This window comes from Phoenix dactylifera, unplaced genomic scaffold, assembly GCF_009389715.1.
Source record: "Phoenix dactylifera cultivar Barhee BC4 unplaced genomic scaffold, palm_55x_up_171113_PBpolish2nd_filt_p 002557F, whole genome shotgun sequence".
Classification (NCBI taxonomy): Eukaryota; Viridiplantae; Streptophyta; class Magnoliopsida; order Arecales; family Arecaceae; genus Phoenix; species Phoenix dactylifera.
The window spans coordinates 1-24,845 of record NW_024069738.1 but is presented as its reverse complement, the minus strand read 5'-3'; the positions used below and the strand labels follow the sequence as shown (position 1 = coordinate 24,845).

Here is a 24,845-nt window from a genome sequence, read left to right as displayed (position 1 = left end):
TGTGTGTTTATCATTCTCGCATAAATGTATATAAATTAGGATTTTTTTTTAACAAAAACTTTTTTTTTAACAACTTTTTTTTATTATTTTATAAAAAATGAAAATAAACACATTTTTTTAAAAAAATATTTTTATTTTTTATTTTTTTTAAAAAAATGATTTTTTATTATTATTATTTTTTTATTTTTTATTTTTTTTTATTTTTTTATTTTTATTTTTTTTTGGGATGAAAATCAAGATGAATACCCCCAAACCTAAACCTAACATTGTCCTCAATGTTAAGAAATAATCTAAGAGAATTGGGTTGCCTCCCAACAAGCGCTAAGTTTATTGTCTTCAGCCAGACATAGTGAGATAGTTTTTGTATCTCCTTCTATGAGGTCATCTATTTTGTCTATCATAAAACACTCAATTTTCCTTGCGGGTTGGTCGGCCGCATTGAACACATTTAATTTTACCTTCATATTTCCAAATGATATGTTCATTACCCCTGTTCTACAATTGATGCATGCATTGGCTGTTGCTAAAAAGGGCCGCCCAAGGATCACGGGGATTTGTTTCTTAGGATTAGGCTCATGTTCCATATCAAGGACAATGAAATCTACTGGAAAATAGAATTTGTCTACCTTGACAAGAACATCTTCAATTATCCCACGTGGTGTTTTTACAGATCGATCAGCCAATTGAAGGGATACCGAGGTTGGTTTTAACTCACCTAAACCAAGTTTCTCATAAACTGAATAAGGTAGAAGGTTGACACTTGCCCCTAGATCTAAGAGTGCTCGATCAATGAAATTATTTCCTAAGACACAGGAGATGGTGGGAGCACCAGGATCTTTGAATTTTGGAGGGGTGTTGTGTTGGAGAATAGAACTCACTTGCTTAGTTAGGAAGACCTTTTTAGGCACATGTGCCCTAGATTTTCGCTTTTGTGTACAAAGGTCTTTGAGAAATTTGGCATAGGAGGGAACTTGTCTAATAGCATCAAGAAGCGGAAGGTTGATTTTCACTTGTTTGAAAACCTCCATCATCTCCTCTAGTGAAGTTCCCTTCTTGCCAAAGGGAGAGGGTGAATTAAGAGCTTCAGGAAATGGAGCCTTTGGGGTGTGAGTTTTGGCAGAAGGTGGACTAGCTGAAGAAGAAGAAGGTTTTAGATTTTTATTTGACACATGTCTATCCTCTTCTTCATCTTCCTTATTATTATCTTCCCCAATCTTATTGTCTACTACACGTCCACTCCTTAGGGTAGTCAAAGCATTGGCTTGTTCATGATGAATTGCATTTAATTGATTTTCTTGAGTCATATATTGTCCCCTAGGATTACTTAGTGGTTGGCTTGGAAGCTTTCCTTCCTCTCGCTTGTTCAGTGCATTAGCTAGTTGCCCCATTTGGGATTCTAGCTTGGCGATGGATTGCGTGTGAGAGTGCATCAATTGTGTAATGGTTTCCAAACCTTGAAGGGCGTTCAACACTTTCTCCTCAAAGGCTGTGTTTCTTTGGGGTGGAGGAGGAGTGTGTTGAAATTGAATCGTGGGACGGTAGGGATGAATATTTTGTGGGGTTTGAAAATTCTGAGGATTTTGAAAATTTTGGGAATAGGGTTGGGCTGTGGTCGAAGCTTGCTGCTTTCAAGAGAAATTTGGATGATTTCGCCATTCCGGGTTATATGTATTGGAAAATGGGTGATTACCCGGTCTGGGCTGTGTTTGAGCAGCATTGATGTGTTCTTGCATGAGTTCGGGGAATTGGGGCGCTGAGGGGCACTCATGAATAGGGTGGGATGGGCTAAAACAAATAGTACACACTTGTGCTTGGGAAGAGTTCATGTAATGCCCCCCTATCATCAGTTGGTCAATCTTATGGGACAATGCATCTACCTTGCTAGACAGGTCCATAGAATGACTTATTTCACAAATGGCCCCTTTTCTTTGAAAATTCGGAGGTGCTTGACGAGAACATGAAGCATGGTGGAGGGAGTTTTCATTAAGATTTTCAAATAGTTGCCATGCTTCATGCTCATTTCGAAGCATGAAAGTCCCCCCGCATGCGGCATCAATTATCTGACAGTTTCGTTCAGTCAATCCGTCATAGAAACATTGCACTAGCTGCCACTTAGGTATTTGATGATGAGGGCATTTACGGATTAGGTCTCGAAATCTCTTCCAAGTTTCATGAAATTCTTCTCCCTCAGTTTGGGAGAAGCTTGTAATGGCACGTCTAAACTGGTTCGTTCTTCCTATGGGAAAGTATTTTTTAAGGAATTCTTGTTGCATTTGATCCCAAGAACGAATTGAGTTAGCTTCTAAAGAATTCAGCCATTGTTTGGCTCTATCTTTAAGGGAGAAGGGAAATAATCTAAGTTTCAGAGCATCATCAGTGAAGTTCTGAATCTTGACAGTGGTGCAAATCTCAAGGAATTCATCTAGGTGTTTATATGGGTCTTCATTGGTGAGCCCATAAAAAGATGGGAGCATTTGGATCACACTAGACTTTATTTCATATTGTACCGCTGCTACTTCAGGTAATTGAATGCAAGATGGGGAAGTGTAAATGGTGGGAGTAAAGTACTCTCTCAGGAGTTTGGGTTGTTCTTCAGCCATCTTAAGAGGTGGGGATGATCCTAATGTTTTGATCTTAGCTCGAATGTTCCTAAGGGTTCGTTCTATTTCAGGGTCAAAGGGTAATAGGTTTCGTACTCTAGAACGACTACCTTGCATACACTAGTCCTCGATCAATCAAGCATGCAATAAAAGAGAAAAACATATCAATCTTAGTCTTTGTCCTAAAATCACTAGACAGCTCCTAACTGGTTTGAAGAGGGCACCTAAGCCTCCAATCCGGTCTAATGAACCGAGTTGACCAGGTAAGCTCCCAGATAAGTGGAGGGGTCACGAAGCGTTCGCAAAGGTCCCACTTAAAACCCACTTGCCTCGAACAGATGAACTGTCTCCCTTATAGGGACAAAGCTTGCCTAGACATCAACTAAGCCACAAAGCGAAATTGGTGCAACTTTCGGTGATCTTCGTCCTATTGAGCTTGAATGTCCCTAGGAGCCAACGTCTAATTGATTTTAATTAAAGTGACACTATGTGAGATTGAGTTCACCTAAGTTGGGCAAGAATCTGGTGATGAAATCCGGCTCTTATCTTGTTGGGGTGATTGCCCTTACTATGTGCGGATTAATTTGTGTATGTGTATCAAGCATGCATTCACACTTTTGCTGAAATTAAAATCAAACAATCACCACAAAATTTCAAACTAATAATTAATTTAAATAAGAAAGGTTTAGAGGTTACCAAAAGAAATTTTCCCAGTAATTTAAAATTTTTTAAGCAAACCTCTAAAGTATTCCTTTTTGATAACCCAGATCTCCTCTTCGATTCCTGATCAAATATGAGCAAAAGAAAAATTAAAAAAAAATTTAGTAGAAGAGAAAAAGGAGATAAGAAAAGTAACAATAATAGAAAATAATTTTTTTATTTTATTTTAGATATATATATATATATTTTTTGAAAGTTTTTTTTAATTAATTAATTTTTTTTAATGATAGGATAAATAACTATGCTAGCAATTCCCGGCAACGGCGCCAAAAATTGATCGGTTATTTCAATTTCAAAAATAAACCACGCAATAGCACGTATCCTGTAGGATAGTGAATACGGGTGTCGGTCCACAGGGATTGAAGAATAAGTTATTTTTCTTTTAAAAATAAATCAAAAAGAAGGATTTGCAAACTTGATTTAACTAAATTAAACTATAAGTACGGATTGGAATTTATCAGAGTAAATAGATCTAGGGTTTGGAATCCACCACATAGCATTGCATCAAGGATTGTGTTCTTAATTTTTGTCTTTTGGAGAGGCATGCAATTTTGGCTACAAGCCTTTTAAAATAAAAGCATAAAGAGTGTTAGGAAGATCCATCTTCGGTGTAGCATGAAGTGTCTACCTAAGTATGCTAATCTAGGATGCAGCACACTTCATCTTCCTAGGCATGGATTATCTTAGACTACTTTAGCAAACATGATTAGTAACTAGCATGCTCGAAATTTAAATATCATAAAGAAATATTTCATTGAAAATAAGAATTTAAACAAGCTCCAAAATAATAAAAAAAATAAGAACTACAATGCCCCTGATACATTATTAGGGCTTCATCCAGCCCTAGACTAGACGTTTAGCCGAGCATGGTGGCCGGATGTCCTTCCATCTTCAAATGAAAGTCTTCCCCTCTCATTCTTCCCAAAATGCCACAAAATATTCTCTTTCCCCCCTTCTCTCTCCTTTTTTTTATTTCTTTTCTCTGGTTCGGCTCTCTTCTTCTCTTCACCGAAACAGGGTCTCCCCTGTTTTTCCTCAACCGAGCTCCCCCCTTTCCAAGCCGATGGCCACCCTCTTTATACCCATTCTCCCCCTTGATGGATCCACTGAGAGCGCGCTGGAGATGCGGATGTGAGATCACGGGATGCCCGGACGCGGAGGAGGCTGGGATCACGGAGAGGAGCTGGGGATTCACGGTCTGATTGTTGATCCAACGCACGGCTCGGTTGGTGCGGGAGGAGGTCATTGAAGAGTGATCCATGGAAGGAGCCGATCTCGGCCGTGGTGGAAGCTGGGATCACGGAAAGAAGGCTGGGCTCTTGATGCGGCTCGGAATGCACGCGGTTGATGGCGGAGCTAGATCTCGGCTGCGGGCTGCGTCACCGGCGGAGGAAGAGGTGGAGATGCTGGGATTTTGATTGCTAGGAGTGGATCGTTGATCTCGGAGGAGAAGACGCGGGCTGTGATGGCGAAGGGGCTGGATCTCCGCTGCTGGGAAGAGTCGACCGCACGGGCACGGTGGGCACGCGGCTGATTGCGGTGGTGCTGATCGCTCCGAATGGCTGCTGTGCGGAGGTGGAGGCGGAGGCGCAGGCGGAGGAACGGGAGGTTGGCCGCACCGCATGGAGGATTTTTTAGGCGACGCCATCTCGTGGCTGGAACGGGAGAATCGACGGGAATCTCGGCCGTGATGCACTGCGGGGGAGGGGGGGAAGAAGATAAACAGTGAACTCATTTGTTATCATATATTTTTTTTGTAACACTGTTCATATGAACAGTGTTTTCACGGGATACTGTTCATATGAACAGTGTTTTCAGTGATTCTTCTCATTATTTTTTTTTCTTGTTTTAAATTTATCAATTTTATATGAAGGCAGGTAATGAATTGGTTGGGAATTGACTTTGGGTTTGAGGTGGGTCATGATCGTTGATTTGTTTGAACTTACTCTTGAGCCCAATGTCGTTTAAATTTAATTTTTGCTAAACTGCTTCAGACCGAACTCAACAAGGCTAAAAGCAGGACCGTGACTTAATAAGAGGGTTAATCAAATATTTTCCTATACAATTATAACTTTTAATCTAATCAAGACCAAAGCCCATTTAATTATAACCTTAGCCGGGTCAACACAATCTCCTTATATGTTTTTTCTATAGTTTTCATGAAAGATTGCAATTAAGAGAGAGACAAGTTCAGAATCTAGTTTAAGAGAATAATTACCATATTTTAAACTTAGTTCAATGTTTGTTCAATTCCATGGTAAAATATGTATTTATCAGTTTAAAAATATTGATAAGTGCTATGGAAAGGTAACTAAATTATAAATTATTAAGCACTTATCAGATTCAACGCGCTGGTCCCGCTATGCTGCATGGCAACTCCAGTATCCGGACTCAGTTTATTTTCGGAGGAAAAAAATTATCCGGAGCGGAAAGGCCAAAAGCCGAAAAATTAAAAATAAATATTATCAAAAAATAAAAAAGCGGGCAAAAAATAAAATGGGTGCAACACGAGGACTTCCAAGGGGGTCACCCATCATAGTACTACTCTCGCCCAAGCATGCTTAACTGCGGAGTTCTGATGGGATCCGGTGCGTTAGTGCTGGTATGATCGCACCCATGACATACCCTTCGAAACTTCCTTTTATAACAAAGCAGCAGACCTCGATGGCCCGAGATATTCGCGCCGCCGGCTGCGTTCTGGCGTAGGATTCAACGCGCTAGTCCCGCTATGCTGCATGGCACCGCCAGTCTCCGGACTCAGTTTATTTTCGGGGAAAAAAAATTATCCGAAGAGGAAAAGCCAAAAGCCGAAAAATTAAAAATAAATATTATCAAAAAATAAAAAAGCGGGCAAAAAATAAAATGGGTGCAACACGAGGACTTCCAATGGGGTCACCCATCATAGTACTACTCTCGCCCAAGCATGCTTAACTGCGGAGTTCTGATGGGATCCGGTGCGTTAGTGCTGGTACGATCGCACCCATGACATACCCTTCGAAACTTCCTTTTATAACAAAGCAGCAGACCTCGACGGCCTGAGACATTCGTGCCGCCGAGGCCGTTCTGGTGTAGGATTCAACGCGCTGGTCCCGCTATGTTACATGGCACCGCCAGTCTCCGGACTCAGTTTATTTTCGGAGAAAAAAATTATCCGGAGAGGAAAAGCCAAAAGCGAAAAAATTAAAAATAAATATTATCAAAAAATAAAAAAGCGGGCAAAAAATAAAAGGGGTGCAGCACGCGGACTTCCCTGGGGGTCACCCATCCTAGTACTACTCTCGCCCAAGCACGCTTAACTGCTGGGTTCTAATGGGATCCGGGGCATTAGTGCTGGTATGATCGCACCCATGACGTACCCTTCGAAACTCTCTTTTATAACAAAGCAGCAGATCTCAACGGCCCGAGACATTCGCGCCGCCGGGGCTGTTCTGGCGCAGGATTCAACGCGCTGGTCCCGCTATGCTGCATGGCACCGCCAGTCTCCGGACTCAGTTTATTTTCTGAGAAAAAAATTATCCAGAAAGAAAAGCCAAAAGACCGAAAAATTAAAAATAAATATTATCATAAAATAAAAAAGTGGGCAAAAAATTAAAAGGGTGCAATACGCAAGCACGCTTAACTGCGGAGTTTTGATGGGATCCGGTGCATTAGTGCTGGTATGATTGCACCCATGACATACCCTTCGAAACACCCTTTTATAACAAAGCAGCAGACCTCGACGGCCCGAGACATGCACGCCGCCGGCTGCGTTCTGGCGTAGGATTCAACGCGCTGGTGCCGCTATGCTGCATGGCACCGCCAGTCTCCGGACATAGTTTATTTTCGGAGGAAAAAAATTATCCGGAGAGAAAAGCCAAAAGCCGAAAAATTAAAAATAAATATTATCATAAAATAAAATAGCGGGCGAAAAATAACAGGGGTGCTACACGAGGACTTGCCAGGGGGTCATGATCGCACCCATGACATACCCTTCGAAACTCTCTTTTATGACAAAGCAGCAGACCTCGACGGCCCGAGTCATTCGCGCCGCCAGGGCCATTCTAGCGTAGGATTCAACGCGCTGGTCCCACTATGCTGCATGGCACCGCCAGTCTCCGGATTCAGTTTATTTTCGGAGGAAAAAAATTATTCGGAGAGAAAAAGCCAAAAGCCGAACAATTAAAAATAAATATTATCAAAAAATAAAAAAGCGAGCGAAAAATAAATGGGGTGCAACATGAGGACTTTCCAGGGGGTCACCCATCCTGGTATTACTCTCACCCAAGCATGCTAAACTGCGGAGTTTTGAGTGTCTGGTGCGTTAGTGCTGGTATGATCGCACCCATGACATACCCTTCGAAACTCTCTTTTATAACAAAGCAGCAGGCCTCGACGGCCCGAGTCATTCGCGCCGCCGGGGCCGTTCTGGCGTAGGATTCAACGCGCTGGTCCCGCTATGCTGCATGGCACCGCCAGTCTCCGGACTCAGTTTATTTTCGGGAGAAAAAAATTATCCGAAGAGGAAAAGCCAAAGGCCGAAAAATTAAAAATAAATATTATCAAAAAATAAAAAAGCGGGCAAAAAATAAAAGGGGTGCAACACGAGGACTTTCCAGGGGGTCACCCATCCCAGTACTACTCTCGCCCAAGCACGCTTAACTGCGGAGTTCTGATGGGATCCGGTGCATTAGTGCCGGTATGATCGCACCCATGACATGCCCTTCGAAACTTCCTTTTATGACAAAGCGGCAGACCTCGATGGCCCGAGACATTCGCGCCGCCGGGGCCGTTCTGGCGTAGGATTCAACGCGCTGGTCCCGCTATGCTGCATGGCACCGCCAGTCTCCGGACTCAGTTTATTTTCGGGGAAAAAAAATTATCCGAAGAGAAAAAGCCAAAAGCCGAAAAATTAAAAATAAATATTATCAAAAAATAAAAAAGCGGGCAAAAAATAAAAGGGGTGCAACACGAGGACTTCCCAGGGGGTCACCCATCCTAGTACTACTCTCGCCCAAGCACGCTTAACTGCGGAGTTCTGATGGGATCCGGTGCATTAGTGCCGGTATGATCGCACCCATGACATGCCCTTCGAAACTCCCTTTTATGACAAAGCAGCAGACCTCGATGGCCCGAGACATTCGCGCCGCCGGGGCCGTTCTGGCGTAGGATTCAACGCGCTGGTCCCGCTATGCTGCATGGCACCGCCAGTCTCCGGACTCAGTTTATTTTCGGGGGAAAAAAATTATCCGAAGAGGAAAAGCCAAAAGCCGGAAAATTAAAAATAAATATTATCAAAAAATAAAAAAGCGGGCAAAAAATAAAAGGGGTGCAACACGAGGACTTCCCAGGGGGTCACCCATCCTAGTACTACTCTCGCCCAAGCACGCTTAACTGCGGAGTTCTGATGGGATCCGGTGCATTAGTGCTGGTATGATCGCACCCATGACATGCCCTTCGAAACTCCCTTTTATGACAAAGCAGCAGACCTCGACAGCCCGAGACATTCGCGCCGCCGGGCCGTTCTGGCGAAGCATTCAACGCGCTGGTCCCGCTATGCGGCATGGCACCGCCAGTCTCCGGACTCAGTTTATTTTCTGAGAAAAAAATTATCCAGAGAGAAAAGCCAAAAGACCGAAAAATTAAAAATAAATATTATCAAAAAATAAAAAAGCGGGCAAAAAATAAAAGGGGTGCAACACGAGGACTTCCCAGGGGGTCACTCATCCTAGTACTACTCTCGCCCAAGCACGCTTAACTGCGGAGTTCTGATGGAATCCGGTGCATTAGTGCTGGTATGATCGCACCCATGACATGCCCTTCGAAACTCCCTTTTATGACAAAGCCGCAGACCTCGACAGCCCGAGACATTCGCGCCGCCGGGCTGTTCCGGCGTAGCATTCAACGCGTTGGTCCCGCTATGCGGCATGGCACCGCCAGTCTCCGGACTCAGTTTATTTTCGGGGGAAAAAAATTATCCGAAGAGGAAGTAATACAAATTTAAGTTCTTTTTATTAAGTCTCTCTTAGGGAGTTGTAAGCTAATTAATACTTTGGAATTTCACTACACACTGGCCGACTCTTCTAAGGTCTAGGCTCGACATTATGTTGAGAGTATGGTAGCAACCTTGGACCCTGATGAATCATACTTATCTAATCCAAAAAAAAAAAACATCAATAAAAATGGATTTAGTCAGGAACATCGAAAAGGGCTACCTATTGTCAAAGATCAAGTGGGCTTGTGATGAGGACTCCGAGCATAAATCCGTAGGGGAGTCTTGATGCCCGACACCTTATGCCAACTGGTGTGAGAGTTGTCGACTGATTGCTCGTTACACGGAGAAATCACCACAAGAGTAAAAGTGCACAATTTATATATCTTTCTTTAAAAAAAAGAAAAAAAAATGTTGTATTGACCGAAAAGACAATAGTGTGAAAGCCGTCGTTGTAAAAATTCGAGTAAACTGGAATATTACAGATAAAGCCCGTGAGGTACTAAAGTAAACAACCACAACTCTCGAAATCCTGCAGATAAGATGATTTTGAATCAGTGAGTAGGTCTTTTCGACCAATCCTTGGAAACTACTAGTATTAACAATATTTTGGAGATCCGAACCCTTAGCTTGTGTACGGTCCAGATTTCACCGAGCACTCCAGTATAAATAAGTCTTACAACTCCCTAAACAGAAACTTAATGACTTTAACTTAGATTGCATACTAATCTAGAATTTGGGCTGACTTAGTAAATAAAACCGTGTGTGCTTTGAAATTCTTATCATTTATGTATCTTAAATTAGATTTTAATTAAAAAAAAGTTTTTTTTTCGAGCTAGTATGCACTTGGAATTTGAAGTTTCATCAATCAAATAAAAAAAAAACAACAACAACAACAACAACAAATTAATCATAACAATAAATGATATTGAAGTTTGTGGGTATCTTCACTGGAAACCCTCACGAGACTATAACTCGTCCACTAGGATAACCTAGGGGTTTAAAGCCTTGTTGCATATAGTAAATGCAATCGCGATGCCTGCGAAAGTGAGTTAGAGCTTTTCTTTAATTTTATTTTGCTCGAGGACTAGCAAAATATAGGTTTGGGGGTGTGATAAGTGCTTAATAATTTATAATTTAGTTACCTTTCCATAGCACTTATCAATATTTTTAAACTGATAAATACATATTTTACCATGAAATTGAACAAACATTGAAGTAAGTTTAAAATATGGTAATTATTCTCTTAAACTAGATTCTGAACTTGTCTCTCTCTTAATTGCAATCTTTCATGAAAACTATAGAAAAAAACATATAAGGAGATTGTGTTGACCCGGCTAAGGTTATAATTAAATGGGCTTTGGTCTTGATTAGATTAAAAGTTATAATTGTATAGAAAAATATTTGATTAACCCTCTTATTAAGTCACGGTCCTGCTTTTAGCCTTGTTGAGTCCAGTCTGAAGCAGTTTAGCAAAAATTAAATTTAAACGACATTGGTCTCGAGAGTAAGTTCAAACAAATCAACGATCATGACCCACCTCAAACCCAAAGTCAATTCCCAACCAATTCATTACCTGCCTTCATATAAAATTGATAAATTTAAAACAAGAAAAAAAAAATAATGAGAAGAATCACTGAAAATACTGTTCATATGAACAGTATCCCGTGAAAACACTGTTCATATGAACAGTGTTACAAAAAAAATATATGATAACAAATGAGTTCACTGTTTATCTTCTTCCCCCCCTCCCCTGCAGTGCATCACGGCCGAGATTCCCGTCAATTCTTCCGTTCCAGCCACGAGATGGCGTCGCCTAAGAAATCCTCCATGCGGTGCGGCCAATCTCCCGTTCCTCCGCCTGCGCCTCCGCCTCCGCCTCCGCACAGCAGCCATTCGGAGCGATCAGCACCACCGCAATCAGCCGCGTGCCCACCGTGCCCGTGCGGTCGACTCTTCCCAGCAGCGGAGATCCAGCCCCTTCGCCATCACAGCCCGCGTCTTCTCCTCCGAGATCAACGATCCACTCCTAGCAGTCAAAATCCCAGCATCTCCGCCTCTTCCTCCGCCGGTGACGCAGCCCGCAGCCGAGATCTAGCTCCGCCATCAACCGCGTGCGTTCCGAGCCGCATCAAGAGCCCAGCCTTCTTTCCGTGATCCCAGCTTCCACCACAGCCGAGATCGGCTCCTTCCATGGATCACTCTTCAATGACCTCCTCCCGCACCAACCGAGCCGTGCGTTGGATCAACAATCAGACCGTGAATCCCCAGCTCCTCTCCGTGATCCCAGCCTCCTCCGCGTCCGGGCATCCCGTGATCTCACATCCGCATCTCCAGCGCGCTCTCAGTGGATCCATCAAGGGGGAGAATGGGTATAAAGAGGGTGGCCATCGGCTTGGAAAGGGGGGAGCTCGGTTGAGGAAAAATAGGGGAGACCCTGTTTCGGTGAAGAGAAGAAGAGAGCCGAACCAGAGAAAAGAAATAAAAAAAAGGAGAGAGAAGGGGGGAAAGAGAATATTTTGTGGCATTTTGGGAAGAATGAGAGGGGAAGACTTTCATTTGAAGATGGAAGGACATCCGGCCACCATGCTCGGCTAAACGTCTAGTCTAGGGCTGGATGAAGCCCTAGCAATGTATCAGGGGCATTGTAGTTCTTATTTTTTTTATTATTTTGGAGCTTGTTTAAATTCTTATTTTCAATGAAATATTTCTTTATGATATTTAAATTTCGAGCATGCTAGTTACTAATCATGTTTGCTAAAGTAGTCTAAGATGATCCATGCCTAGGAAGATGAAGTGTGCTGCATCCTAGATTAGCATACTTAGGTAGACACTTCATGCTACACCGAAGATGGATCTTCCTAACACACTTTATGCTTTTATTTTAAAAGGCTTGTAGCCAAAATTGCATGCCTCTCCAAAAGACAAAAATTAAGAACACAATCCTTGATGCAATGCTATGTGGTGGATTCCAAACCCTAGATCTGTTTACTCTGATAAATTCCAATCCGTACTTATAGTTCAATTTAGTTAAATCAAGTTAGCAAATCCTTCTTTTTGATTTATTTTTAAAAGAAAAATAGCAGGAAACTCGCATGGACTGACAGCCCTTCCCGACCTAGAAGAGGCGACAAATCGAATTGGGTTTCTGGCGGGCTCAGACCGGCAGTTGGTTTTTGGTTACGTGACCCGGTTTAACAACAGATACCCGGTTTATTCTTCAATCCCTGTGGACCGACACCCATAATCACTATCCTACAGGATATGTGCTATTGCGTGGTTTATTTTTGAAATTGAAATAACCGATCAGAATCCTACGCCAGAACGGCTCCGACGGCGCGAATGTCCCAGGTCGTCAAGGTCTGCTGCTTTGTTATAAAAGGAAGTTTCGAAAGTATGTCATGGGTGCGATCATACCAGCACTAACTTACCGGATCCCATCAGAACTCCGCAGTTAAGCGTGCTTGGGCGAGAGTCGTACTAGGATGGGTGACCCCCTTGGAAGTCCTCGTGTTGCACCTTTTTATTTTTTGCCCACTTTTTTATTTTTTGATAATATTTATTTTTAATTTTTCGGCTTTTGGCTTTTCCGCTCCGGATAATTTTTTTTCACGAAAAATAAACTGAGTCCGGAGACTAGCGGTGCCATGCAGCATAGCGGGACCAGCGCGTTGAATCCTGCGCCAGAACGGCCCCGGCGGCGCGAATGTCCCGGGCTGTCAAGGTCTGCTGCTTTGTTATAAAAGGGAGTTTCGAAGGGTATGTCAAGGGTACGATCATACCAGCACTAATGCATCGGATCCCATTAGAACTCCACAGTTAAGCGTGCTTGGGCGAGACTAGTACTAGGATGGGTGAACCCATGGGAAGCCCTCGTGTTGCACCCATTTTATTTTTTGCCCGCTTTTTTATTTTTTGATAGTATTTGTTTTTAATTTTTCGGCTTTTTGCTTTTCCGCTCCGGATAATTTTTTTCCTCCGAAAATAAACTGAGTCCGGATACTGAAGTTGCCATGCAGCATAGCGGGACCAGCGCGTTGAATCCTACGCCAGAATGGCTCCGGCGGCGCGAATGTCCCAGGTCGTCAAGGTCTGCTGCTTTGTTATAAAAGGGAGTTTCGAAAAGTATGTCATGGGTGCGATCATACCAGCACTAACTTACCGGATCCCATCAGAACTCCGCAGTTAAGCGTGCTTGGGCGAGAGTCGTACTAGGATGGGTGACCCCCTTGGAAGTCCTCGTGTTGCACCTTTTTATTTTTTGCCCACTTTTTTATTTTTTGATAATATTTATTTTTAATTTTTCGGCTTTTGGCTTTTCCGCTCCGGATAATTTTTTTTCACGAAAAATAAACTGAGTCCGGAGACTAGCGGTGCCATGCAGCATAGCGGGACCAGCGCGTTGAATCCTGCGCCAGAACGGCCCCGGCGGTGCGAATGTCCCGGGCTGTCAAGGTCTGCTGCTTTGTTATAAAAGGGAGTTTCGAAGGGTATGTCAAGGGTACGATCATACCAGCACTAATGCATCGGATCCCATTAGAACTCCACAGTTAAGCGTGCTTGGGCGAGACTAGTACTAGGATGGGTGAACCCATGGGAAGCCCTCGTGTTGCACCCATTTTATTTTTTGCCCGCTTTTTTATTTTTCGATAGTATTTGTTTTTAATTTTTCGGCTTTTTGCTTTTCCGCTCCGGATAATTTTTTTCCTCCGAAAATAAACTGAGTCCGGAGACTGGCGGTGCAATGCAGCATAGCGGGACCAGCGCGATGAATCTTATACCAGAACGGCCCCGGCGGCGCGAATGTCCCAGACCGTCAAGGTCTGTTGCTTTGTTATAAAAGGGAGTTTCGAAAAGTATGTTATGGGTGCGATCATACCAGCACTAACTTACCGGATCCCATCAGAACTCCGCAGTTAAGCGTGCTTGGGCGAGAGTTGTACTAGGATGGGTGACCCCCTTGGAAGTCCTCGTGTTGCACCTTTTTATTTTTTTGCCCGCTTTTTTATTTTTTGATAATATTTATTTTTAATTTTTCGGCTTTTGGCTTTTCCGCTCCGGATAATTTTTTTCACGGAAAATAAACTGAGTCTAGATACTGGCGGTCCCATGCAGCATAGTGGGACCAGCGCGTTGAATCCTGCCCCAGAACGGTCCCGGCGGCGCGAATGTCCCGGGCTGTCAAGATCTGCTGCTTTGTTATAAAAGGGAGTTTCGAAGGGTATGTCAAGGGTACGATCATACCAGCACTAATGCATCGGATCCCATTAGAACTCCACAGTTAAGCGTGCTTGGGCGAGACTAGTACTAGGATGGGTGAACCCATGGGAAGTCCTCGTGTTGCACCTATTTTATTTTTTGCCCGCTTTTTTATTTTTTGATAATATTTGTTTTTAATTTTTTGGTTTTTTGCTTTTCCGCTCTGGATAATTTTTTTCCTCCGAAAATAAACTGAGTCCGGAGACTGGCGGTGCCATGCAGCATAGCGGGACCAGCGCGTTGAATCCTGCGCCAGAACGGCCCCGGCGGCGCGAATGTCCCAGGCTGTCAAGGTCTGCTGCTTTGTTATAAAAGGGAGTTTCGAAGGGTATGTCAAGGGTACGATCATACCAGCACTAAGGCATCGGATCCCATTAGAACTCCACAGTTAAGCGTGCTTGGGCGAGACTAGTACTAGGATGGGTGAACCCATGGGAAGCCCTCGTGTTGCACCCATTTTATTTTTTGCCCGCTTTTTTATTTTTTGATAGTATTTGTTTTTAATTTTTTGGCTTTTTGCTTTTCCGCTCCGGATAATTTTTTTCCTCCGAAAATAAACTGAGTCCGGATACTGAAGTTGCCATGCAGCATAGCGGGACCAGCGCGTTGAATCCTACGCCAGAACGGCCCCGGCGGTGCGAATGTCCCGGGCTGTCAAGGTCTGCTGCTTTGTTATAAAAGGGAGTTTCGAAGGGTATGTCAAGGGTACGATCATACCAGATCTAATGTATCGGATCCCATTAGAACTCCACAGTTAAGCGTGCTTGGGCGAGACTAGTACTAGGATGGGTGAACCCATGGGAAGCCCTCGTGTTGCACCCATTTTATTTTTTGCCCGCTTTTTTATTTTTTGATAGTATTTGTTTTTAATTTTTTGGCTTTTTGCTTTTCCGCTCCGGATAATTTTTTTCCTCCGAAAATAAACTGAGTTCGGATACTGGAGTTGCAATGCAGCATAGCGGGACCAGCGCGTTGAATCTTATACCAGAACGGCCCCGGCGGTGCGAATGTCCCAGACCGTCAAGGTCTGTTGCTTTGTAATAAAAGGGAGTTTCGAAAAGTATGTCATGGGTGCGATCATACCAGCACTAACTTACCGGATCCCATCAGAACTCCGCAGTTAAGCGTGCTTGGGCGAGAGTTGTACTAGGTTGGGTGACCCCCTTGGAAGTCCTCGTGTTGCACCTTTTTATTTTTTGCCCACTTTTTTATTTTTTGATAATATTTATTTTTAATTTTTCGGCTTTTGGCTTTTCCGCTCCGGATAATTTTTTTTCACGAAAAATAAACTGAGTCCGGAGACTAGCGGTGCCATGCAGCATAGCGGGACCAGCGCGTTGAATCCTGCGCCAGAACGGCCCCGGCGGTGCGAATGTCCCGGGCTGTCAAGGTCTGCTGCTTTGTTATAAAAGGGAGTTTCGAAGGGTATGTCAAGGGTACGATCATACCAGCACTAATGCATCGGATCCCATTAGAACTCCACAGTTAAGCGTGCTTGGGCGAGACTAGTACTAGGATGGGTGAACCCATGGGAAGCCCTCGTGTTGCACCCATTTTATTTTTTGCCCGCTTTTTTATTTTTTGATAGTATTTGTTTTTAATTTTTCGGCTTTTTGCTTTTCCGCTCCGGATAATTTTTTTCCTCCGAAAATAAACTGAGTCCGGAGACTGGCGGTTGCAATGCAGCATAGCGGGACCAGCGCGTTGAATCTTATACCAGAACGGCCCCGGCGGCGCGAATGTCCCAGACCGTCAAGGTCTGTTGCTTTGTTATAAAAGGGAGTTTCGAAAAGTATGTCATGGGTGCGATCATACCAGCACTAACTTACCGGATCCCATCAGAACTCCGCAGTTAAGCGTGCTTGGGCGAGAGTTGTACTAGGATGGGTGACCCCCTTGGAAGTCCTCGTGTTGCACCTTTTTATTTTTTTGCCCGCTTTTTTATTTTTTGATAATATTTATTTTTAATTTTTCGGCTTTTGGCTTTTCCGCTCCGGATAATTTTTTTCACGGAAAATAAACTGAGTCTAGATACTGGCGGTCCCATGCAGCATAGTGGGACCAGCGCGTTGAATCCTGCCCCAGAACGGTCCCGGCGGCGCGAATGTCCCGGGCTGTCAAGATCTGCTGCTTTGTTATAAAAGGGAGTTTCGAAGGGTATGTCAAGGGTACGATCATACCAGCACTAATGCATCGGATCCCATTAGAACTCCACAGTTAAGCGTGCTTGGGCGAGACTAGTACTAGGATGGGTGAACCCATGGGAAGTCCTCGTGTTGCACCTATTTTATTTTTTGCCCGCTTTTTTATTTTTTGATAATATTTGTTTTTAATTTTTTGGTTTTTTGCTTTTCCGCTCTGGATAATTTTTTTCCTCCGAAAATAAACTGAGTCCGGAGACTGGCGGTGCCATGCAGCATAGCGGGACCAGCGCGTTGAATCCTGCGCCAGAACGGCCCCGGCGGCGCGAATGTCCCAGGCTGTCAAGGTCTGCTGCTTTGTTATAAAAGGGAGTTTCGAAGGGTATGTCAAGGGTACGATCATACCAGCACTAAGGCATCGGATCCCATTAGAACTCCACAGTTAAGCGTGCTTGGGCGAGACTAGTACTAGGATGGGTGAACCCATGGGAAGCCCTCGTGTTGCACCCATTTTATTTTTTGCCCGCTTTTTTATTTTTTGATAGTATTTGTTTTTAATTTTTTGGCTTTTTGCTTTTCCGCTCCGGATAATTTTTTTCCTCCGAAAATAAACTGAGTCCGGATACTGAAGTTGCCATGCAGCATAGCGGGACCAGCGCGTTGAATCCTACGCCAGAACGGCCCCGGCGGTGCGAATGTCCCGGGCTGTCAAGGTCTGCTGCTTTGTTATAAAAGGGAGTTTCGAAGGGTATGTCAAGGGTACGATCATACCAGCACTAATGCATCGGATCCCATTAGAACTCCACAGTTAAGCGTGCTTGGGCGAGACTAGTACTAGGATGGGTGAACCCATGGGAAGCCCTCGTGTTGCACCCATTTTATTTTTTGCCCGCTTTTTTATTTTTTGATAGTATTTGTTTTTAATTTTTCGGCTTTTTGCTTTTCCGCTCCGGATAATTTTTTTCCTCCGAAAATAAACTGAGTCCGGATACTGGAGTTGCAATGCAGCATAGCGGGACCAGCGCGTTGAATCTTATATCAGAACGGCCCCGGCGGCGCGAATGTCCGGGGCTGTCAAGGTCTGCTGCTTTGTTATAAAAGGAAGTTTCGAAAGGTATGTCATGGGTGCGATCATACCAGCACTAACTTACCGGATCCCATCAGAACTCCGCAGTTAAGCGTGCTTGGGCGAGAGTGTACTAGGATGGGTGACCCCCTTGGAAGTCCTCGTGTTGCACCTTTTTATTTTTTTGCCCGCTTTTTTATTTTTTGATAATATTTATTTTTAATTTTTCGGCTTTTGGCTTTTCCGCTCCGGATAATTTTTTTCACGAAAAATAAACTGAGTCCGGAGACTGGCGGTGCCATGCAGCATAGCGGGACCAGCGCGTTGAATCCTGCGCCAGAACGGCCCCGGCGGCGCGAATGTCCCGGGCTGTCAAGGTCTGCTGCTTTGTTATAAAAGGGAGTTTCGAAGGGTATGTCAAGGGTACGATCATACCAGCACTAATGCATCGGATCCCATTAGAACTCCACAGTTAAGCGTGCTTGGGCGAGACTAGTACTAGGATGGGTGAACCCATGGGAAGCCCTCGTGTTGCACCCATTTTATTTTTTGCCCGCTTTTTTATTTTTCGATAGTATTTGTTTTTAATTTTTCGGCTTTTTGCTTTTCCGCTCCGGATAATTTTTTTCCTCCGAAAATAAACTGAGTCCGGAGACTGGCGGTGCCATGCAGCATAGCGGGACCAGCGCGTTGAATCCTACGCCAGAACGGCCCCGGCGGCGCGAATGTCCCAGGTCGTCAAGGTCTGCTGCTTTGTTATAAAAGGGAGTTTCGAAAAGTATGTCATGGGTGCGATCATACCAGCACTAACTTACCGGATCCCATCAGAACTCCGCAGTTAAGCGTGCTTGGGCGAGAGTTGTACTAGGATGGGTGACCCCCTTGGAAGTCCTCGTGTTGCACCTTTTTATTTTTTGCCCGCTTTTTTATTTTTTGATAATATTTATTTTTAATTTTTCGGCTTTTGGCTTTTCCGCTCGGATAATTTTTTTCACGGAAAATAAACTGAGTCTAGATACTGGCGGTCCCATGCAGCATAGTGGGACCAGCGCGTTGAATCCTGCCCCAGAACGGTCCCGGCGGCGCGAATGTCCCGGGCTGTCAAGATCTGCTGCTTTGTTATAAAAGGGAGTTTCGAAGGGTATGTCAAGGGTACGATCATACCAGCACTAATGCATCGGATCCCATTAGAACTCCACAGTTAAGCGTGCTTGGGCGAGACTAGTACTAGGATCGGTGAACCCATGGGAAGCCCTCGTGTTGCACCCATTTTATTTTTTGCCCGCTTTTTTATTTTTTGATAGTATTTGTTTTTAATTTTTCGGCTTTTTGCTTTTCCGCTCCGGATAATTTTTTTCCTCCGAAAATAAACTGAGTCCGGAGACTGAAGTTGCCATGCAGCATAGCGGGACCAGCGCGTTGAATCCTACGCCAGAACGGCCCCGGCGGCGCGAATGTCCCAGGTCGTCAAGGTCTGCTGCTTTGTTATAAAAGGGAGTTTCGAAAAGTATGTCATGGGTGCGATCATACCAGCACTAACTTACCGGATCCCATCAGAACTCCGCAGTTAAGCGTGCTTGGGCGAGAGTCGTACTAGGATGGGTGACCCCCTTGGAAGTCCTCGTGTTGCACCTTTTTATTTTTTGCCCGCTTTTTTATTTTTTGATAATATTTATTTTTAATTTTTCGGCTTTTGGCTTTTCCGCTCCGGATAATTTTTTTCACGAAAATAAACTGAGTCCGGATACTGCGGTGCCATGCAGCATAGCGGGACCAGCGCGTTGAATCCTGCGCCAGAACGGCCCCGGCGGTGCGAATGTCCCGGGCTGTCAAGGTCTGCTGCTTTGTTATAAAAGGGAGTTTCGAAGGGTATGTCAAGGGTACGATCATACCAGCACTAATGCATCGGATCCCATTAGAACTCCACAGTTAAGCGTGCTTGGGCGAGACTAGTACTAGGATGGGTGAACCCATGGGAAGCCCTCGTGTTGCACCCATTTTATTTTTTGCCCGCTTTTTTATTTTTTGATAGTATTTGTTTTTAATTTTTTCGGCTTTTTGCTTTTCCGCTCCGGATAATTTTTTTCCTCCGAAAATAAACTGAGTCCGGATACTGGAGTTGCAATGCAGCATAGCGGGACCAGCGCGTTGAATCTTATACCAGAACGGCCCCGGCGGCGCGAATGTCCCAGACCGTCAAGGTCTGTTGCTTTGTAATAAAAGGGAGTTTCGAAAAGTATGTCATGGGTGCGATCATACCAGCACTAACTTACCGGATCCCATCAGAACTCCGCAGTTAAGCGTGCTTGGGCGAGAGTTGTACTAGGTTGGGTGACCCCCTTGGAAGTCCTCGTGTTGCACCTTTTTATTTTTTTGCCCACTTTTTAATTTTTTGATAATATTTATTTTTAATTTTTCGGCTTTTGGCTTTTCCGCTCCGGATAATTTTTTTTCACAAAAAATAAACTGAGTCCGGAGACTAGCGGTGCCATACAGCATAGCGGGACCAGCGCGTTGAATCCTGCGCCAGAACGGCCCCGGCGGTGCGAATGTCCTGGGCTGTCAAGGTCTGCTGCTTTGTTATAAAAGGGAGTTTCGAAGGGTATGTCAAGGGTACGATCATACCAGCACTAATGCATCGGATCCCATTAGAACTCCACAGTTAAGCGTGCTTGGGCGAGACTAGTACTAGGATGGGTGAACCCATGGGAAGCCCTCGTGTTGCACCCATTTTATTTTTTGCCCGCTTTTTTATTTTTCGATAGTATTTGTTTTAATTTTTCGGCTTTTTGCTTTTCCGCTCCGGATAATTTTTTTCCTCCGAAAATAAACTGAGTCCGGAGACTGGCGGTGCAATGCAGCATAGCGGGACCAGCGCGATGAATCTTATACCAGAACGGCCCCGGCGGCGCGAATGTCCCAGACCGTCAAGGTCTGTTGCTTTGTTATAAAAGGGAGTTTCGAAAAGTATGTCATGGGTGCGATCATACCAGCACTAACTTACCGGATCCCATCAGAACTCCGCAGTTAAGCGTGCTTGGGCGAGAGTTGTACTAGGATGGGTGACCCCCTTGGAAGTCCTCGTGTTGCACCTTTTTATTTTTTTGCCCGCTTTTTTATTTTTTGATAATATTTATTTTTAATTTTTCGGCTTTTGGCTTTTCCGCTCCGGATAATTTTTTTCATGGAAAATAAACTGAGTCTAGATACTGGCGGTGCCATGCAGCATAGTGGGACCAGCGCGTTGAATCCTGCGCCAGAACGGTCCCGGCGGCGCGAATGTCCCGGGCTGTCAAGGTCTGCTGCTTTGTTATAAAAGGGAGTTTCGAAGGGTATGTCAAGGGTACGATCATACCAGCACTAATGCATCGGATCCCATTAGAACTCCACAGTTAAGCGTGCTTGGGCGAGACTAGTACTAGGATGGGTGAACCCATGGGAAGCCCTCGTGTTGCACCCATTTTATTTTTTGCCCGCTTTTTTATTTTTTGATAGTATTTGTTTTTAATTTTTCGGCTTTTTGCTTTTCCGCTCCGGATAATTTTTTTCCTCCGAAAATAAACTGAGTCCGGATACTGGAGTTGCCATGCAGCATAGCGGGACCAGCGCGTTGAATCCTGCGCCAGAACGGCCCCGGCGGCGCGAATGTCCCAGGCTGTCAAGGTCTGCTGCTTTGTTATAAAAGGGAGTTTCGAAAAGTATGTCATGGGTGCGATCATACCAGCACTAACTTACCGGATCCCATCAGAACTCCGCAGTTAAGCGTGCTTGGGCGAGAGTTGTACTAGGATGGGTGACCCCCTTGGAAGTCCTCGTGTTGCACCTTTTTATTTTTTGCCCGCTTTTTTATTTTTTGATAATATTTATTTTTAATTTTTCGGCTTTTGGCTTTTCCGCTCCGGATAATTTTTTTCACGAAAATAAACTGAGTCCGGAGACTAGCGGTGCCATGCAGCATAGCGGGACCAGCGCGTTGAATCCTGCGCCAGAACGGCCCCGGCGGTGCGAATGTCCCGGGCTGTCAAGGTCTGCTGCTTTGTTATAAAAGGGAGTTTCGAAGGGTATGTCAAGGGTACGATCATACCAGCACTAATGCATCGGATCCCATTAGAACTCCACAGTTAAGCGTGCTTGGGCGAGACTAGTACTAGGATGGGTGAACCCATGGGAAGCCCTCGTGTTGCACCCATTTTATTTTTTGCCCGCTTTTTTATTTTTTGATAGTATTTGTTTTTAATTTTTCGGCTTTTTGCTTTTCCGCTCCGGATAATTTTTTTCCTCCGAAAATAAACTGAGTCCGGATACTGGAGTTGCAATGCAGCATAGCGGGACCAGCGCGTTGAATCTTATACCAGAACGGCCCCGGCGGCGCGAATGTCCCAGACCGTCAAGGTCTGTTGCTTTGTTATAAAAGGGAGTTTCGAAAAGTATGTCATGGGTGCGATCATACCAGCACTAACTTACCGGATCCCATCAGAACTCCGCAGTTAAGCGTGCTTGGGCGAGAGTTGTACTAGGATGGGTGACCCCCTTGGAAGTCCTCGTGTTGCACCTTTTTATTTTTCGCCCGCTTTTTTATTTTTTGATAATATTTATTTTTAATTTTTCGGCTTTTGGCTTTTCCGCTCCGGATAATTTTTTTCACGGAAAATAAACTGAGTCTAGATACTGGCGGTCCCATGCAGCATAGTGGGACCAGCGCGTTGAATCCTGCCCCAGAACGGTCCCGGCGGCGCGAATGTCCCGGGCTGTCAAGATCTGCTGCTTTGTTATAAAAGGGAGTTTCGAAGGGTATGTCAAGGGTACGATCATACCAGCACTAATGCATCGGATCCCATTAGAACTCCACAGTTAAGCGTGCTTGGGCGAGACTAGTACTAGGATGGGTGAACCCATGGGAAGTCCTCGTGTTGCACCCTATTTTATTTTTTGCCCGCTTTTTTATTTTTTGATAATATTTGTTTTTAATTTTTGGTTTTTGCTTTTCCGCTCTGGATAATTTTTTTCCTCCGAAAATAAACTGAGTCCGGAGACTGGCGGTGCCATGCAGCATAGCGGGACCAGCGCGTTGAATCCTGCGCCAGAACGGCCCCGGCGGCGCGAATGTCCCAGGCTGTCAAGGTCTGCTGCTTTGTTATAAAAGGGAGTTTCGAAGGGTATGTCAAGGGTACGATCATACCAGCACTAATGCATCGGATCCCATTAGAACTCCACAGTTAAGCGTGCTTGGGCGAGACTAGTACTAGGATGGGTGAACCCATGGGAAGCCCTCGTGTTGCACCCATTTTATTTTTTGCCCGCTTTTTTATTTTTTGATAGTATTTGTTTTTAATTTTTCGGCTTTTTGCTTTTCCGCTCCGGATAATTTTTTTCCTCCGAAAATAAACTGAGTCCGGATACTGGAGTTGCCATGCAGCATAGCGGGACCAGCGCGTTGAATCCTGCGCCAGAACGGCCCCGGCGGCGCGAATGTCCCGGGCTGTCAAGGTCTGCTGCTTTGTTATAAAAGGGAGTTTCGAAGGGTATGTCAAGGGTACGATCATACCAGCACTAATGCATCGGATCCCATTAGAACTCCACAGTTAAGCGTGCTTGGGCGAGACTAGTACTAGGATGGGTGAACCCATGGGAAGCCCTCGTGTTGCACCCATTTTATTTTTTGCCCGCTTTTTTATTTTTTGATAGTATTTGTTTTTAATTTTTCGGCTTTTTGCTTTTCCGCTCCGGATAATTTTTTTCCTCCGAAAATAAACTGAGTCCGGATACTGAAGTTGCCATGCAGCATAGCGGGACCAGCGCGTTGAATCCTACGCCAGAACGGCTCCGGCGGCGCGAATGTCCCAGGTCGTCAAGGTCTGCTGCTTTGTTATAAAAGGGAGTTTCGAAAAGTATGTCATGGGTGCGATCATACCAGCACTAACTTACCGGATCCCATCAGAACTCCGCAGTTAAGCGTGCTTGGGCGAGAGTCGTACTAGGATGGGTGACCCCCTTGGAAGTCCTCGTGTTGCACCTTTTTATTTTTTGCCCACTTTTTTATTTTTTGATAATATTTATTTTTAATTTTTCGGCTTTTGGCTTTTCCGCTCCGGATAATTTTTTTTCACGAAAATAAACTGAGTCCGGAGACTAGCGGTGCCATGCAGCATAGCGGGACCAGCGCGTTGAATCCTGCGCGAGAACGGCCCCGGCGGTGCGAATGTCCCGGGCTGTCAAGGTCTGCTGCTTTGTTATAAAAGGGAGTTTCGAAGGGTATGTCAAGGGTACGATCATACCAGCACTAATGCATCGGATCCCATTAGAACTCCACAGTTAAGCGTGCTTGGGCGAGACTAGTACTAGGATGGGTGAACCCATGGGAAGCCCTCGTGTTGCACCCATTTTATTTTTTGCCCGCTTTTTTATTTTTTGATAGTATTTGTTTTTAATTTTTCGGCTTTTTGCTTTTCCGCTCCGGATAATTTTTTTCCTCCGAAAATAAACTGAGTCCGGATACTGGAGTTGCAATGCAGCATAGCGGGACCAGCGCGTTGAATCTTATACCAGAACGGCCCCGGCGGCGCGAATGTCCCAGACCGTCAAGGTCTGTTGCTTTGTTATAAAAGGGAGTTTCGAAAAGTATGTCATGGGTGCGATCATACCAGCACTAACTTACCGGATCCCATCAGAACTCCGCAGTTAAGCGTGCTTGGGCGAGAGTTGTACTAGGATGGGTGACCCCCTTGGAAGTCCTCGTGTTGCACCTTTTTATTTTTTTGCCCGCTTTTTTATTTTTTGATAATATTTATTTTTAATTTTTCGGCTTTTGGCTTTTCCGCTCCGGATAATTTTTTTCACGGAAAATAAACTGAGTCTAGATACTGGCGGTCCCATGCAGCATAGTGGGACCAGCGCGTTGAATCCTGCCCCAGAACGGTCCCGGCGGCGCGAATGTCCCGGGCTGTCAAGATCTGCTGCTTTGTTATAAAAGGGAGTTTCGAAGGGTATGTCAAGGGTACGATCATACCAGCACTAATGCATCGGATCCCATTAGAACTCCACAGTTAAGCGTGCTTGGGCGAGACTAGTACTAGGATGGGTGAACCCATGGG

At 44.7% G+C, this 24,845-nt stretch overlaps 39 non-coding genes and 4 pseudogenes across 39 annotated transcripts; 35 read left to right on the top strand and 8 right to left on the bottom strand.

Annotated features, from left to right (window-relative positions):
- Window positions 1-2,118: 2,118 nt before the first annotated feature.
- On the top strand, window positions 2,119-2,224 carry LOC120109654. The gene has a single exon (XR_005510456.1). It is a non-coding gene; the product is annotated as a small nucleolar RNA R71 (small nucleolar RNA).
- Window positions 2,225-5,817: 3,593 nt separating this feature from the next.
- Window positions 5,818-5,936, bottom strand: LOC120109661. The gene has a single exon (XR_005510464.1). It is a non-coding gene; the product is annotated as a 5S ribosomal RNA (ribosomal RNA).
- A 247-nt stretch (window positions 5,937-6,183) lies between these two features.
- On the bottom strand, window positions 6,184-6,302 carry LOC120109665. The gene has a single exon (XR_005510468.1). It is a non-coding gene; the product is annotated as a 5S ribosomal RNA (ribosomal RNA).
- A 246-nt stretch (window positions 6,303-6,548) lies between these two features.
- LOC120109687 lies at window positions 6,549-6,667 on the bottom strand. Its single transcript, XR_005510495.1, has one exon. It is a non-coding gene; the product is annotated as a 5S ribosomal RNA (ribosomal RNA).
- Window positions 6,668-7,526: 859 nt separating this feature from the next.
- Window positions 7,527-7,643, bottom strand: LOC120109652 (annotated as a pseudogene).
- A 247-nt stretch (window positions 7,644-7,890) lies between these two features.
- LOC120109656 lies at window positions 7,891-8,009 on the bottom strand. Its single transcript, XR_005510458.1, has one exon. It is a non-coding gene; the product is annotated as a 5S ribosomal RNA (ribosomal RNA).
- Window positions 8,010-8,256: 247 nt separating this feature from the next.
- On the bottom strand, window positions 8,257-8,375 carry LOC120109675. Its single transcript, XR_005510480.1, has one exon. It is a non-coding gene; the product is annotated as a 5S ribosomal RNA (ribosomal RNA).
- Window positions 8,376-8,622: 247 nt separating this feature from the next.
- Window positions 8,623-8,741, bottom strand: LOC120109643. Its single transcript, XR_005510450.1, has one exon. It is a non-coding gene; the product is annotated as a 5S ribosomal RNA (ribosomal RNA).
- Window positions 8,742-8,986: 245 nt separating this feature from the next.
- On the bottom strand, window positions 8,987-9,105 carry LOC120109659. Its single transcript, XR_005510461.1, has one exon. It is a non-coding gene; the product is annotated as a 5S ribosomal RNA (ribosomal RNA).
- Window positions 9,106-12,691: 3,586 nt separating this feature from the next.
- LOC120109677 lies at window positions 12,692-12,810 on the top strand. The gene has a single exon (XR_005510483.1). It is a non-coding gene; the product is annotated as a 5S ribosomal RNA (ribosomal RNA).
- Window positions 12,811-13,056: 246 nt separating this feature from the next.
- On the top strand, window positions 13,057-13,175 carry LOC120109701. The gene has a single exon (XR_005510510.1). It is a non-coding gene; the product is annotated as a 5S ribosomal RNA (ribosomal RNA).
- Window positions 13,176-13,422: 247 nt separating this feature from the next.
- LOC120109676 lies at window positions 13,423-13,541 on the top strand. Its single transcript, XR_005510482.1, has one exon. It is a non-coding gene; the product is annotated as a 5S ribosomal RNA (ribosomal RNA).
- Window positions 13,542-13,787: 246 nt separating this feature from the next.
- On the top strand, window positions 13,788-13,906 carry LOC120109700. The gene has a single exon (XR_005510509.1). It is a non-coding gene; the product is annotated as a 5S ribosomal RNA (ribosomal RNA).
- A 247-nt stretch (window positions 13,907-14,153) lies between these two features.
- LOC120109672 lies at window positions 14,154-14,272 on the top strand. Its single transcript, XR_005510477.1, has one exon. It is a non-coding gene; the product is annotated as a 5S ribosomal RNA (ribosomal RNA).
- Window positions 14,273-14,518: 246 nt separating this feature from the next.
- LOC120109647 lies at window positions 14,519-14,637 on the top strand. Its single transcript, XR_005510454.1, has one exon. It is a non-coding gene; the product is annotated as a 5S ribosomal RNA (ribosomal RNA).
- Window positions 14,638-14,884: 247 nt separating this feature from the next.
- LOC120109645 lies at window positions 14,885-15,003 on the top strand. Its single transcript, XR_005510452.1, has one exon. It is a non-coding gene; the product is annotated as a 5S ribosomal RNA (ribosomal RNA).
- A 247-nt stretch (window positions 15,004-15,250) lies between these two features.
- On the top strand, window positions 15,251-15,369 carry LOC120109651 (annotated as a pseudogene).
- Window positions 15,370-15,616: 247 nt separating this feature from the next.
- On the top strand, window positions 15,617-15,735 carry LOC120109681. The gene has a single exon (XR_005510488.1). It is a non-coding gene; the product is annotated as a 5S ribosomal RNA (ribosomal RNA).
- Window positions 15,736-15,981: 246 nt separating this feature from the next.
- LOC120109699 lies at window positions 15,982-16,100 on the top strand. Its single transcript, XR_005510508.1, has one exon. It is a non-coding gene; the product is annotated as a 5S ribosomal RNA (ribosomal RNA).
- A 248-nt stretch (window positions 16,101-16,348) lies between these two features.
- On the top strand, window positions 16,349-16,467 carry LOC120109671. The gene has a single exon (XR_005510476.1). It is a non-coding gene; the product is annotated as a 5S ribosomal RNA (ribosomal RNA).
- A 246-nt stretch (window positions 16,468-16,713) lies between these two features.
- On the top strand, window positions 16,714-16,832 carry LOC120109646. Its single transcript, XR_005510453.1, has one exon. It is a non-coding gene; the product is annotated as a 5S ribosomal RNA (ribosomal RNA).
- A 247-nt stretch (window positions 16,833-17,079) lies between these two features.
- On the top strand, window positions 17,080-17,198 carry LOC120109644. The gene has a single exon (XR_005510451.1). It is a non-coding gene; the product is annotated as a 5S ribosomal RNA (ribosomal RNA).
- A 247-nt stretch (window positions 17,199-17,445) lies between these two features.
- On the top strand, window positions 17,446-17,564 carry LOC120109698. The gene has a single exon (XR_005510507.1). It is a non-coding gene; the product is annotated as a 5S ribosomal RNA (ribosomal RNA).
- A 247-nt stretch (window positions 17,565-17,811) lies between these two features.
- On the top strand, window positions 17,812-17,929 carry LOC120109682. The gene has a single exon (XR_005510489.1). It is a non-coding gene; the product is annotated as a 5S ribosomal RNA (ribosomal RNA).
- A 246-nt stretch (window positions 17,930-18,175) lies between these two features.
- On the top strand, window positions 18,176-18,294 carry LOC120109697. The gene has a single exon (XR_005510506.1). It is a non-coding gene; the product is annotated as a 5S ribosomal RNA (ribosomal RNA).
- Window positions 18,295-18,541: 247 nt separating this feature from the next.
- Window positions 18,542-18,660, top strand: LOC120109670. The gene has a single exon (XR_005510474.1). It is a non-coding gene; the product is annotated as a 5S ribosomal RNA (ribosomal RNA).
- Window positions 18,661-18,904: 244 nt separating this feature from the next.
- On the top strand, window positions 18,905-19,023 carry LOC120109650 (annotated as a pseudogene).
- A 247-nt stretch (window positions 19,024-19,270) lies between these two features.
- Window positions 19,271-19,389, top strand: LOC120109674. Its single transcript, XR_005510479.1, has one exon. It is a non-coding gene; the product is annotated as a 5S ribosomal RNA (ribosomal RNA).
- A 243-nt stretch (window positions 19,390-19,632) lies between these two features.
- On the top strand, window positions 19,633-19,751 carry LOC120109695. Its single transcript, XR_005510504.1, has one exon. It is a non-coding gene; the product is annotated as a 5S ribosomal RNA (ribosomal RNA).
- A 248-nt stretch (window positions 19,752-19,999) lies between these two features.
- Window positions 20,000-20,118, top strand: LOC120109680. The gene has a single exon (XR_005510486.1). It is a non-coding gene; the product is annotated as a 5S ribosomal RNA (ribosomal RNA).
- A 247-nt stretch (window positions 20,119-20,365) lies between these two features.
- LOC120109694 lies at window positions 20,366-20,484 on the top strand. The gene has a single exon (XR_005510502.1). It is a non-coding gene; the product is annotated as a 5S ribosomal RNA (ribosomal RNA).
- Window positions 20,485-20,730: 246 nt separating this feature from the next.
- On the top strand, window positions 20,731-20,849 carry LOC120109669. Its single transcript, XR_005510473.1, has one exon. It is a non-coding gene; the product is annotated as a 5S ribosomal RNA (ribosomal RNA).
- Window positions 20,850-21,095: 246 nt separating this feature from the next.
- LOC120109693 lies at window positions 21,096-21,214 on the top strand. The gene has a single exon (XR_005510501.1). It is a non-coding gene; the product is annotated as a 5S ribosomal RNA (ribosomal RNA).
- Window positions 21,215-21,461: 247 nt separating this feature from the next.
- Window positions 21,462-21,580, top strand: LOC120109668. Its single transcript, XR_005510472.1, has one exon. It is a non-coding gene; the product is annotated as a 5S ribosomal RNA (ribosomal RNA).
- A 244-nt stretch (window positions 21,581-21,824) lies between these two features.
- Window positions 21,825-21,943, top strand: LOC120109692. The gene has a single exon (XR_005510500.1). It is a non-coding gene; the product is annotated as a 5S ribosomal RNA (ribosomal RNA).
- Window positions 21,944-22,190: 247 nt separating this feature from the next.
- Window positions 22,191-22,309, top strand: LOC120109667. Its single transcript, XR_005510471.1, has one exon. It is a non-coding gene; the product is annotated as a 5S ribosomal RNA (ribosomal RNA).
- Window positions 22,310-22,554: 245 nt separating this feature from the next.
- Window positions 22,555-22,673, top strand: LOC120109688. Its single transcript, XR_005510496.1, has one exon. It is a non-coding gene; the product is annotated as a 5S ribosomal RNA (ribosomal RNA).
- Window positions 22,674-22,919: 246 nt separating this feature from the next.
- LOC120109691 lies at window positions 22,920-23,038 on the top strand. Its single transcript, XR_005510499.1, has one exon. It is a non-coding gene; the product is annotated as a 5S ribosomal RNA (ribosomal RNA).
- A 247-nt stretch (window positions 23,039-23,285) lies between these two features.
- LOC120109690 lies at window positions 23,286-23,404 on the top strand. Its single transcript, XR_005510498.1, has one exon. It is a non-coding gene; the product is annotated as a 5S ribosomal RNA (ribosomal RNA).
- A 247-nt stretch (window positions 23,405-23,651) lies between these two features.
- On the top strand, window positions 23,652-23,770 carry LOC120109673. The gene has a single exon (XR_005510478.1). It is a non-coding gene; the product is annotated as a 5S ribosomal RNA (ribosomal RNA).
- Window positions 23,771-24,015: 245 nt separating this feature from the next.
- Window positions 24,016-24,134, top strand: LOC120109689. Its single transcript, XR_005510497.1, has one exon. It is a non-coding gene; the product is annotated as a 5S ribosomal RNA (ribosomal RNA).
- Window positions 24,135-24,381: 247 nt separating this feature from the next.
- On the top strand, window positions 24,382-24,500 carry LOC120109666. The gene has a single exon (XR_005510470.1). It is a non-coding gene; the product is annotated as a 5S ribosomal RNA (ribosomal RNA).
- Window positions 24,501-24,746: 246 nt separating this feature from the next.
- On the top strand, window positions 24,747-24,845 carry LOC120109653 (annotated as a pseudogene; the record flags this gene model as incomplete).